General features: G+C 38.3%; 1 protein-coding gene across 4 annotated transcripts in view; it reads right to left on the reverse strand.

Annotated features, from left to right (window-relative positions):
- TEX9 (testis expressed 9) overlaps positions 1-12,727 on the reverse strand; it is a 236,167-nt gene that overhangs the window by 101,430 nt on the left and 122,010 nt on the right. Inside the window, exon 1 of one of the 4 annotated variants that reach the window (XM_032621329.1) lies at positions 9,192-10,908. The exons of the other annotated variants lie outside the window; for them this stretch is intronic. The gene's annotated coding sequence lies outside the window, so the exon portion shown is untranslated. Of the gene's footprint in view, positions 1-9,191; positions 10,909-12,727 lie in introns of those variants that run through there. 4 annotated transcript variants of the gene reach the window in all.

Consider the following 12,727-nt stretch of genomic DNA (forward strand, 5'->3'; position numbering starts at 1 on the left):
AACTACAGGACAGACACCTCTAGGGACTCCTAGTAATAACTGAAGGACACTGCAAAAGTGCGTAATGTCCTCTTTAAGTAGGTGGAGCAAAAGCCAGCCACATCTGAGTATTAATGTAAGAATGATTCCTACCTCTGACCCCAAGTGACCTAACTCAGGATACAAATGTGCAAAGTATATAAACATATTTAAAGCGAGGAAAGATTCCACTAAAATATCAGCCTTTGTTATCACATATGATTTTTTTAAATCTGTATGTTCTAATTTACTATAAAGAGCACATATTACTTTTGTAATATTTATAATGCTAAAAAAAAATGAAACACATATGAAGTTACCCATCTAAAATACAATGGAAAGAATGAGCAATAAGCAGACTGGGAAAAGTTCTCTGGATTTGGCAAGAAAGAAGCCACTGGCCTCAGGAAGGATATTTATAGTAAAGTAGAAGAATTAGAAGCCATGTTATAAGGCAATGAGTGGAAGGCAATTACTATCAACAATATGTTTGAGGAATTTGGTGTCAAAAGATGGTTGCATAATTCTTCTGAATCCGTCCATATCCCAAAATCTGAAGCTTAGGCCTGACCAACTGAATTGCCTCTTGCCAATTTCTTTACGTATGGCACTTTAAATTTTTACCACATCATCTCTTTTTGCTATATTTTTTCCACTTTTTGTTACATTTTATTTTAAATAAGTCATTTAAAACTCACAATTTTAATCATGGTCAAAAATTTCTTTTACTAATATTAATGTAACTTTAAAAGAAGCTAGTATTCACAATTCAGAAAGCTGTAGGTTATAATTTTCCAAAGTGCTCTCTATTAATTTAGAGTGCTAATATGGTTTTGTTTTTTTCCCCAGTGTTTTTATAGAGATATCAGAAATTCAGTAGTAATTGTTATTTTCGTTTTTTACTTAAAAACATCCAAAGCTGAACATTTCATTGTGGCATCATTGGGAAGTGACTATTCATTTTTCAACATAGCTGTCCTGAAGGGAACTAGCAGAACCAAAAACAACAGCATATACATTAATTTAATTAAATTGAATTAAAACAAGCTTATAAAATCTGAGTATTTCTCAACAAATGCAAACAATATAATAAATCAAATATACTATACACCAAAATGCATGAAGTAGTTATAAACGGAAAACAAGTACAGTCCAGTCAGGGCAATATGAAAAGGACTATGGAACTCACTTAATTTATTTCTTCCTGGTCATAAGTTTAGTAGAAAAGCTTTAAATGTGTTTTCCAGCTTCAGTTATCAAAGAACTTTGTGACAAAATTCATACAGGGAAAGTTCTCACTTTCTCTTCACCCACAGAAAATGGTGCTGTTATTAATATATGGATTAGCTCTTCAATATTTTATGATAAGTGTAGATGCCTATGTAAATCCTGTTTATTCAAATTACTTGCTTTCAAATTATGAGAAAAAATATTTTTTATAATATTAATTCAATACATGCACCCCAATCTTCATAGCAGCATTATTTACAATAGCCATAAATGCCCATTGTCAGATGAATGGAATATTACTCAGCCATGAAAAAGAATTAAATTCTGCCATTAGCAACTACATGGATGGACCTAGAGAGTATTATGCTTAGTGAAATAAGTCAAAGACAAATATTGTATGTTATCACTTATATATGGAATTTAAAAATAAAACGAATGTATATAACAAAACAGAAACAGACTCACAGATAAAGAGAACAAACTGGTAGTTACCAATGGGGAGAGGGAAGGGGGAGGGATGAGAGAGGGGTATGGGATTAAGAGACACAAAATACTATGTATAAAATAAATAAGCAACAAGGAGATACTGTACAGCACAGAGAAATATAGCCGTTATTTTGTAATTACTTTAAATGGAGTATAATCTATGAATACTGAATCACTCTACAGGTTGTACACCTAAAACTAATATAATATTGTAAGTCAACTATTCTTCAATTAAAAAAAAAGTCAACCTTTTATAAGAGTCACACTGAATGAATAAAATGAATAGTCAAGAAAAATTTCTTTCCATTTCACCACTGTCCCTAACTAAGCATGTTTAATAATCTATTTGGGGAGGGAGAGATGATTTCTGGATGTTCTTCTTCCCCAGAAGATTGACAACTGGCAGCAAACAAGACATATTCACACACACTATTCTTTGTTATGTAATTTTCAGCAGCTGTTCCCTATCTTCAAACATTGTGTAATTAATGTCAGATGAGGTCAGAAAAGAGTGTGTAAAATCCGTAGCCCTTCTTGAGCAAAAGCTGAGCCTTAGCTTTAATTATTCAAAATTTTCTCTATGCCAATGTTTATGTGTAATAATTATTAGACCTGGTTGAAAAGCTGTACCATATTTTGATCTGTCATTCCCCAAATGACAGAGGTCTCCACAAATCCTGCCCTGATAATACCAATCTTCTGGTGTCTTTCAGATAATACTTGTTACCTACAAAATGACTAAAAGACTCAGCTGTCAGTCAAGTCATAGAGGGCACGTATCATCTCTCACAATACCTCTCTTGAATAAGGAAGTACTCTTTGATAAACTTTTGAAACAGTGCTTTTGATTTCCTCCACTTTAAATGGAACTTGCCCATTCAAAACTAGTCTTTCATAATTCAATTCTGCAAATATTTGGAAAAAATTAGGAATGTTTGTAATTCTATGTAGTCACCACATGTATTTTGAAATAATACTTTGGGGTGATGAGAATGTATAAAACAGCATTTAGCTATGGAAACATTGTGAAAACAAGCAAGAGTTGGAAGGATGTTGTGAATTCCGGACCTTTATCCAATAACATTCATCACTTTGAGTGTGACACGAATAAACATTTGCAGTTGATTCAATAATATGGAGCTAGAAACTAGAAACAGAAAAGGTTTATTGGGGGGCGGATAGCTAATGAGAATTCAGCTCAAAATGTGCATGATGCAAACACAGCTTGGTAATTGTAAGTATCTAAGATATCCTTAACATTAACTAGAATGGAATCCCAACCTACTTAAAGTATTTTTAAAGTTTCAGATGAAATTATACTATAGAATCATCACATTTTAGAGGATTACAGTATTTGGCATAGGCCCTTCATTTTCAATAATTAGGAAATCAACCTCTAGAGAGATTTAAAAACTCATTCACGGTTACATGGTTCATTAACAGTAACTTTGGGGTTAAAAGCCAGGTTTTTATGACCCCCAACCCCATTGTTTTTGACAAAATTTTAAATTAGAGTAATACTTTAACTTTATAACCAGTATAATAATTAATTTTTCTCTAAAGTGTTTCAAAATCAGAATTTAACCCTTAGACATGTTAAAAGTACAAAGTTTAAGAAAACAATCCCGTCCCGACATTGTGTCTACAGCCAAGTATAAAATGTATAAAAATAAAACACATGCTATTTCAGAGGTATAAATTGGGCTGGATAGGAAAATCCATTACATATAAATCTATATGTTAGCAGTTTATAAAATGTTTAAATGATGTTGCAGGAAATGAGACTGAAAAAATCTAAAAGTCAAGACAACAATATGATAGAATTTGTGATTCAGAAAGGGCTAAAACATGTAATAGATGTTATAGGAATTCAAGAAGGGAAAGCTCCTAAATGTCTTGAGAAATAAGGAAAAACTTCACGGGGAAGGAAAAAATACATTTGAAAGATTTGACCTGGGCCTTAAAGAATATGTAACATTTGGCAAGCACTGGAAAACAAAAGAATCATTTGTACTTGGAGGGAAGGGAAGAGGAGATTGGGCTGTCCCATACAGTGTTAACAGTGGGTAGCAGGGAGTAATAAGGAGTGAAGGGCAGTGAGAAAACGTCGAAGGCTCCTTGAACTTTGGAGAAGTACTATATATATTTTTTATTTTTAAGGAAAATTCATCCAACAGCAGTAAATAAAATGAATAGAAAGAGGACCTCTGTGTGCAGAGGTCCCAGCTAAGAAACTATTTTGGTAATTAGACATTTAAAGCATTTGAAAGAAACAAAATTACACTTTGAAAGACAATATAGTATTGTGCAAAGAGCACCCACTTTAGACTCCGATCTGGGTTTTATTCCTGGTTCCATCACCTAATAGCTGTGCAAACTTGGGTAAGTAACTTACCTACCCTGAGCCTCAATTTCTACTTGTCAAATGGAGAAACCCATATTATAGAGTTGTCATGACAATCAATAGGTGGTAAATATGATTATTTTAAAATCCTCTAATTCATAGTTTTTGCACATTTAGAGTAGGCTTCACTGTAGTTAGGCCCTGCCTTTGGGAGGCCTCATAACCAGAGTTGTTTGCCAGTAGAATAGAAAGTCTTGTAGGGTAGTGTATTCTTCATCACTAATAAGCATTCACTCAGAGGCTGAATGAGACCACACATCATGGATACTGTAGAAAAAGATTCTGGCATTGGTTGAGACATTTGTTATGAACTGAACATTTGTGTCCTCCCAAAATTCATGTTAAAACCCCACTCCCTAATGTGATGGTATAAGGAGGTGGAGCCTTTGGTAGGTAATTAGGATTACATGAGGCCATGAGGGTGGAGCCCTCTTGAAAAGGATTAGTGCCCTTGTAAGAGTCACCAGAGAGCTTGCTTTCTCTCTCTGCTCTCTGCCATGTAAGAATACAATAAGTCAGCAGCCTGCAACCTAGAAGAGGGCTTCTCAAGAACCCAACCATGCTAGCACCCTCATCCCAGAATTCCAGCCTCCAGAACTGTGAGAAATAAATTGCTGTTGTTTATACACAATCCCATCCTATGGTGTTTCTCATATACCATATGCCTGAACAGATAAGACAGCATTGAAGTAGATGATTTCTCCAGTGCTAAAATCCTGTTGTTGAAGACTAAAATAATCTTTATAGATGTTACTTCCTAGTAGGAACTTTAGATCAGTCAATCATTTAGCATGTAGTCCATCGAGGAGGTGTTTTCTAAACCCTTGTTACTCAAAGCGCAATCCATGGCCATGGATTAACAGCACCAGTATTACTTGGAAACTTATAAAATGCAGACTCACAGGCCACACCCCACAGTTACTGAATTAGAATCTGCATTTTAACAAGATCCCCAGGAGATTTGTATGCATGTTAAAATTTGAGAAGTACTGATCTGGGCTTTTTAGGATTGTAAGGAACAGTCTCATGTTATTTCAATTAATGAGTCTCTGTTGTGGATATACAGGAGGAGGTCACTGGAAGAAAAGGAAACCGTCTCAAAAGCCATATAGCCAGGCCATGGCGAACTGGGGTGTCATTAAGGAAACAACAGAACTTTAGCAATCTACTTACTTCCTCATACAGACAACAGTAGACTTTCATTGCTCCCCATTCTAGTGCTCCACGACTCAGTCACTGTCTTTATTGCTACTGCTCCAGGCAAGAACAGTGAAATAACCCTTTCAAAGCAAGTGTCTCATTCAAACTCTCCAAGAGAAGTCTTTGTTGGTATTGGCCAGTTATGGGGCACCTGGGCACCACTCTTGGCCAAAGCTCTCACAATAGGCTCACTCATCTGCTTGCCAGGTCATTTGTTACCTTTGGGTCTAATTAACTGTGGTTATGGTGTTGAGATCCTATAAACCTGAGCATGGCCACCTATGCTTAAGGGCTGCTACTGGTCTATTTGTTCAGAAAGGGGCTGTGAGCAGGTCAGGCACCCAAACATTAGGTCCTATATTACAAGGATCCAAATATTTGTTTATCAGTTTTGTATAAGAATATGAAAGAACTTACCTTAGGTAGTTTAGATAATGAGCTGAATTGGAGAGAAGATGGAGAGGGAAAAATAATTCAAAGATATTTAGAAATGTAGTTTTCAAGCACTCTCATCTAGTGTGAAATTATGTTACAGAGCTTAGTCTTTATTAACTGACTATCTTATTTCAGAGTTTGGGTGGAGTAACTAAAATTTTGTGCATGAAAAGCTTATTTTTAAATTTCAAAGTAATATATTTCTGATGTGATGGCAAACGTGTTTCCTGCTATTCAGTAACCTGATATAAAAGCATCATATTCCAGTAAGAATACTGAAAACAACAGAGATAATAAACAAGAAGTGCCATCAGCCACTGCATTGTCAAGAGAAGTAAATAATTTAAATAGGCTTATACTAATGGAAGACACATGGCAGAGCTTGAAATAGAAATGCAGCAATTAACATCTCCACCTGCACCTCACACCTAACACCTCATCACTCAACACTTTCCAACCTACTTCTGTCTGGGAGTCCTTTTAAACCTGCACAAGCTAACTTCCCTGAATGAAGTTAATTCCCCAAAGTATCGAAGTCACTTCTTTTCCAATCTTGTTCACCTTATAATAGCTTTAAGCTCACTTACAGGGATGGATACCTTCACACCAAGAGCTTCATTATGTACTTATCATGCATCCTCTCCCACTCATCTCAAGTACTAAGGAGAATGACAACAGTGTCTAAAGTGCCTCCTTAACCAAGTTAGGTACTAGGATTTAGAGAAATCAAGAGGAAGCATACTGTATACCTCAACTTAGTATTTTAGTTTAAATAACATTTTGAATGATTAAAGAAATAAACAGTGCCAGATAAAACAGCAGTTCTCTCTGTTACACATAACTCAATCTTTGTGACTACATTTTAAAATGATTTTATGAAGCCAGAAATTTTTTGAGCTCAATATTTTGGCAACTGCTAAGTCTGACTGCTTAAGACATTTTCTGAATCTAGAGTTAATAACCTCTAGCTAGGCCTGATATTTTGCCTAGCTAAAAACCTAGAGATCAGTCAAGGATTATTCTGCCGTCCTTTCATTTTTCTCCATTCCAAACAATATTACACAACATGCAAATACCACCACACTGGCTGCAGTCCAACCCTTGTGCAGTTTTAGTCCTCTGCTTGTGAAATAATTTTTTTATGTTCAAGTGAAACTACACACTCTGACATTTTGGGGGCAAATCCAGAGGATTTTGCCTACAACAGATATGTTCTTCAAAGGAGGATGGAGTTCTAACCTTCTTATAATTGCTGTTTGGGCTGAAATGTTCAATAATGATGGTATCCTATCATAACTCCATTATCTCATTTGAGACAGTTTATTAGGCAGATTTTTCTTTGTCCTTAACTGGAGACAATAAACAGAAACCTGGCATAAATTTCAAACAAAGTTACTTTGGATCCATGATTGCTATAATGTGAAATGTATCTTTCATAGAAAGGTGCACAAAATCTGGGCAAGACCTACAAAACATGGTTAATAGCCACAAATTATTTTCATCTTTTTCTCAAGAGACAGGGAAAACACTGTATCCTAAGTGTCTGGGGTTTGATAGCCTATGAAGGGAAAATTGACAAGGGTCTCCTGAAACAGTGACCTTCAATCAAGCTATGGAAATGTTTTACAGTTGCCCTTCTTCCATGTTACTAACTCCACCGCCACACATGCTACAGACTCTTTAAACACTCGTTATATGGCATATTCTTGCCTGGTCTTGGCCACAGCAAGCTATCAGTTAATTGACTATCTTCTAAACTGTTACCCCTCCCACAAATATTTTCACTTTAGTTAGGGACCTTTTAAGGACCAATGCAAGCTCAAGGCCTAATGAAATGAATCAAAAATTCATGACATTTTTGGGACCACAACTGATATGTCCCCTTAGGCATCTTTGGGTAGCTCTCCAGGCTGCTACTGTTTTATACGTTTCCTAGACCAGGTGTTTTGTTTGAATCAGAGCCTAAGTGGAGTGAGGAATGATGATAGTACCTGATCATCACTACAGCAAGACTTCCTGTACTCCAGCTCTGAGACGTCACCACATTTATTTTAGAATAACACAGCAAAGTATCTGAGCCAGTGGCAGAGACATCAAGCACAGAGACTCCAAACTACAGTAGAAAAGTATTTTGTACCTCCACAAATTCTGAAAAGTATTTGTATCCCTTTTTGCACCACTGAGTTGAATAGAGGAATAAAGAAAAAATTTTTCTTTAAAAAAAACTTTTAAAAACTCTTAAAAAAAAAAAAAAAAACTCTTAAAAAGAAAGGAGATGTTTTCTCACTTCTGCTCCTTAGAACTGCATACTGCTACACATTCTGCTTGAAGGAGGAAATTAGACAGATGAAGAAGGAAACAGAGGTGATTAGCCTGTCACTGGAAAGGAATATTAAAGGATGGGAAAACAGAACACATTTGTCAGTTCCTTACATAACCAGGTGAAATAATTATATTTAATTGTTTCTGAATTATTTAACTATGACATACCCCCAAATCCTTAAGAAAGCCACATTTGTCCCTGAGCAGAGTATTTCAGTCCAATGTAAACTCTTGCTTATTTTTCTTATACAGAGGCTTTTTAAAAAGTAATTTACTATCTCTTTAGGAACTCATTGCACTGGACCAGTGTTTAGGTGTGTTTATTTCTGCCACCCCTAACCGCAACACCAACTTTTCTCCAGCACACAGAGCTTCTCTTTTCTTTCTGTTTAATAAAATACTGAATGTTCTGAACCATAATATTTGCCCCTACTTCCTTCCTTGACCACAGATGGGTAGATGGAAGATTGTTGTCTCAAGTAAAACAGACAACCACAGAAGAGAAAATTATTCTTAACATTTTTAGTTTTTAAAACCAGCTACCATGAAATTCATTTTCTAAAATGAGCAGAGGTGGACATGTGGCTCATTTGTTTACTAGCTATGTGACAATTACACTTAACCTCTCTGAGCCTTAGTTTTCTAAACTGAAAAATGAGGATAACAATACTTCCTATTTCATAAGGTTAATGTAAAATGTGACAGTGTGGGGCCTTTAGGGACTTTCCACCCCCTCACTTGTTCCCGTAAACCAATTCTTCTTCTGTCTCCCTCTTATTATATACCTTATCTGCCTCTTTTACTAAGTCCTGAAGGGAGAAACCTTGTAGGCCATCCAGCCTTTGTAACTTCTTTCTAATATCAGGGGCCGCCTGGTCAATAAAGGCCATTGCTATGGTGGCCTTATGTTCCTCAGAGGTTGGATCATAAGGAGTGAATCGTCTAAAAGCCTCCATTAAGCGTTCTAGGAACACGGTTGGCGATTCCTGGGGCCCCTGAGTTACCTCTCTTACCTTAGCCAAATTCGTGGGGCGCCTGGCCCCTCCATGGAGACCCGCCACCAGAGCCTGGCGATACATTTTCAGGTGCTCCTTACCTTCCAGGGTATTAAAGTCCCAATTCGGCCTGACGAGTGGAAAACCGGCATCAATCTCATTAGGCAACTGGGTAGGTTGTCCATTGGCGCCTAACACATTCTTTCTAGCCTCCAGGAGAACCCGTTGCCTCTCCTCAGTTGTGAGGAGAGTCTGGAGGAGCTGTTGACAATCATCCCAGGTGGGTTGGTGGGAGAAGACAAGAGACTCTATTAGAGCAGTAAGAGCCTGTGGGTTTTCAGAGAAAGTAGGGTTATGCATCTTCCAATTATAAAGATCTGCAGAGGAAAAGGGCCAGTATTGAAGGGGCCTATTCCCGTGGTTATCGGGGGGGCCATATTCTCTAAGGGGTAAAGCAGTAGGATCCGGGGAAACAGCCCTCCGGCTTCTGGTGCCCGCCGAGGGACCCCCCCTTTCTGCCATAACAGGTGGCCCTACTGGTGCGGAGGGTTGTGAAGCTGGGGGTCCTAGGGGCGACATGGGATTTAGGGCCGGAGGATAAGGAGGTGGGGAATCTAGAAGAAGCAAATCAGACTGCAGGTCAGGATATATCGCCTTTGGCGGGTCCGGGGCAGCAGATGACTTTTCCGTGTCTGGGGTTTTCTTCAGGGCCAATATCTCCGATTGTGCTGGAGCGCATGCAGACGTGCCTGTTGAGGAAACAAAGGGCCGGACCCACGGAGGCGGGGAGAGAACTAGATCTTCCCAGACCAAGATATATGGTATCTGGTCTGGGTGTCCGTGGGGTCCTGTGTTAAAGACCCTAGACTTGACTAGCCCAACCTTATCTAACAAAAAAGATCCTTCGGGTGGCCACCCTGTCTGAAATGTAGGCCACTCAGAGGTACACAGCGTTTGCCATTTTCCTTTCCTTACTTCTACCGAAAGGTTGTGGGCCCTAGCCCTAACTTCGGTCCAGTGGCTTAGGGTAAGAGAAAGAGGAGTCGTCATAGTTTGTCCCATTGTCGTCCGTCAAAAGAAAGATAATAGTACAGAAAAACAATAAAATTTCAAAAGACACACATTGATATTGCCGCCGCGAACTTAAACCCGAAACCAACTCAAATTCAGATGGCAGCTTATATAACCTGCCAGAACCAGCCGCCGCGAACTTAAACCCGAAACCAACTCAAATTCAGATGGCAGCTTATATAACCTGCCAGAACCAGCCGCCGCGAACTTAAACCCGAAACCAACTCAAATTCAGATGGCAGCTTATATAACCTGCCAGAACCAGCCGCCGCGAACTTAAACCCGAAACCAACTCAAATTCAGATGGCAGCTTATATAACCTGCCAGAACCAGATGAAGGGGAGACAAAATTTGTTTCTCCTTCCAGATGGACCACCAGGGCGTCCCCCGGGGCCCGTGGACACCAGCTTTCGGCACGTCTGCCTAGCCAGGAGTCCAATACAGATTCCACAGCAAGCCGGTTCGCACGGCTTTTACCTAAGGGCGGCTAGCAACAAACAAACGACAAACAAACAGACAATTGGGCTCGAGCCTACCTGATACCTCCGACTCCCGATGTTCTTGTGACCCGGGGGCGAGAGGGGATCCCGGGCGAGCCCCCAAATGTTAGACCCAAACGGTCTACGAGGGATTCCAACTCGCCCAAGAACCGCCAAGAGTCGAGAGCCGCTGCAACACGCAAGAGGTTTATTAGGAGCCGATGCACCGGGGTTCCCTGAACCTCACGCAGGAGGCCGATGGGGAACCCCTAAAAGCGGAATCACATACTTTTTATAGGTTTATTTACTCATAGGGCGGGTATATTCTCACAATGATTGGGTAAATGTGGTGACTTTTGAATTCATTGGCTTAGGAACTTTTGTCCCACCTTCTGGCCGTTATAGTTGTCTGTTCATTGTGGCGGTTAGGGCGTATACCTGTTACGGGCAACTGGAAAATTACCCGCTGTCTGGCAAGTCCCCGTCAACTGAAAAACTCCAAGAATTGGTTTCGATAGGGAGAAGGAGTGGCGCACGATAGGGAGAAGAATTGGTTTCGATAGGGAGAAGGAGTGGCGCACGATAGGGAGAAGAATTGGTTTACGGGAACAAGTGAGGGGGTGGAAAGTCCCTAAAGGCCCCACAACAGCAATAATATGAAGTGTTAGAAGAGTTCCTTGCATATTATTAGCTATTATTCTTACGGGGTCACAAGAGTAGTTACCACCAATAATAGCACCAAGAAAATGGGAAGGAGTGGTATTTTAGTACTGAGTTGAAAGTTCATGTTTAAACTTTTAAAATTCTAGACTCTGGGCTTCAGCACAGGGCTTGGCATGGAATTAAATCTATGTCAGTGTAATAGAAAACCTCACTTGCCAAAAAAAACATAGTTGATAAAAAAAAGTTGGGTATCGGCATATATGATAAATTGGGAAGATCAACATGAACTCATAACTTTTTAAAAAAAGAACTATCTTTTCCACCTCTGCCTCTAAAATTATCAGCATTTTTGCCTATCAGTAACTCTCCTGTGTACCTAGAATTAACATTAAAGATTTCCTATTAAAGTGAACATTTTTATAATTATCTTTTTAAATACTTTATATTAATTTTTCTTTTGCATATTCTCACTTCCTTTCACAGACTCACATTTTACATCAATTCTTAAAATAATAATAATTTTTATTGTTATTTTCCTGCTCAAATATCACAGCTTAAGCGATGGGAACATTTAAGGGACTCCACACTTTTGGTTTTTGTTATTACTCCCCAATAAAATTAACCAGGAAATCTTGGAAGAAAGTAAACAGCATGAGGCCACTTAAAAAAATTTTTTTCCAAATTTCTACTTATTGCTCAAAGTACAAAAGCAGCATTCCAGGTGCACAGGTTAGTGGCTGGGGTGTTAGTAAATGACAGACCGAAAAGTCTAAAAGCCTGGCTCTCTTGCCTCAAGCTGGGAAAACTGTCAGTGTGATTTATATTCCAGAGGACCCAGCCCCATTCTTAAGTCAGACTTAACCTGCGACCTCATCATTGCCTGCTCTTTCCCCTTCCCTATCCTGCTTCCTTCTATCCCTCTTTTTTTTTAAACTCATATTTATTATAGAAAAATCCAACAGATTTTATTACATTTGAAAACTTTGCCATGAACTTCTATGTTATCGTATCCATAGAAATCTAATCTATTCAATGTCCTAAAGGCTAAATTTGTAAAACTGAGCTATATTTCTTCTATTTTTTTAATTCCATTAAAGAGTCAAAATTAAATGGTCTACTCTTTTTTGATGTTAGAAGAAACTGTTCTTTATTAACATATGATTTAAAATACACATTTATAAACAATGATTGTGTTGAAATTCAAATCTTTTAGATTGTTTTGTACTCATGACAGTTGTTCAAAACGTTTCCACAGGACTTTTATGCTATTTTAGTACTGATCGCTGGTTGGTTTTCAGAATGGGTTCAGGTTTCCTCCAAGGTAACCTAAAAGACACGGGATTCTGGCGGCCCCTTGATTAAACATGCATCATTTATAATGATTTTCCACATGATTATCCCAAATAGCCACGGAAGAGCACAAG

The sequence above is a fragment of the Phocoena sinus genome, chromosome 2 (genome assembly GCF_008692025.1).
Source record: "Phocoena sinus isolate mPhoSin1 chromosome 2, mPhoSin1.pri, whole genome shotgun sequence".
NCBI classification, from domain to species: Eukaryota; Metazoa; Chordata; class Mammalia; order Artiodactyla; family Phocoenidae; genus Phocoena; species Phocoena sinus.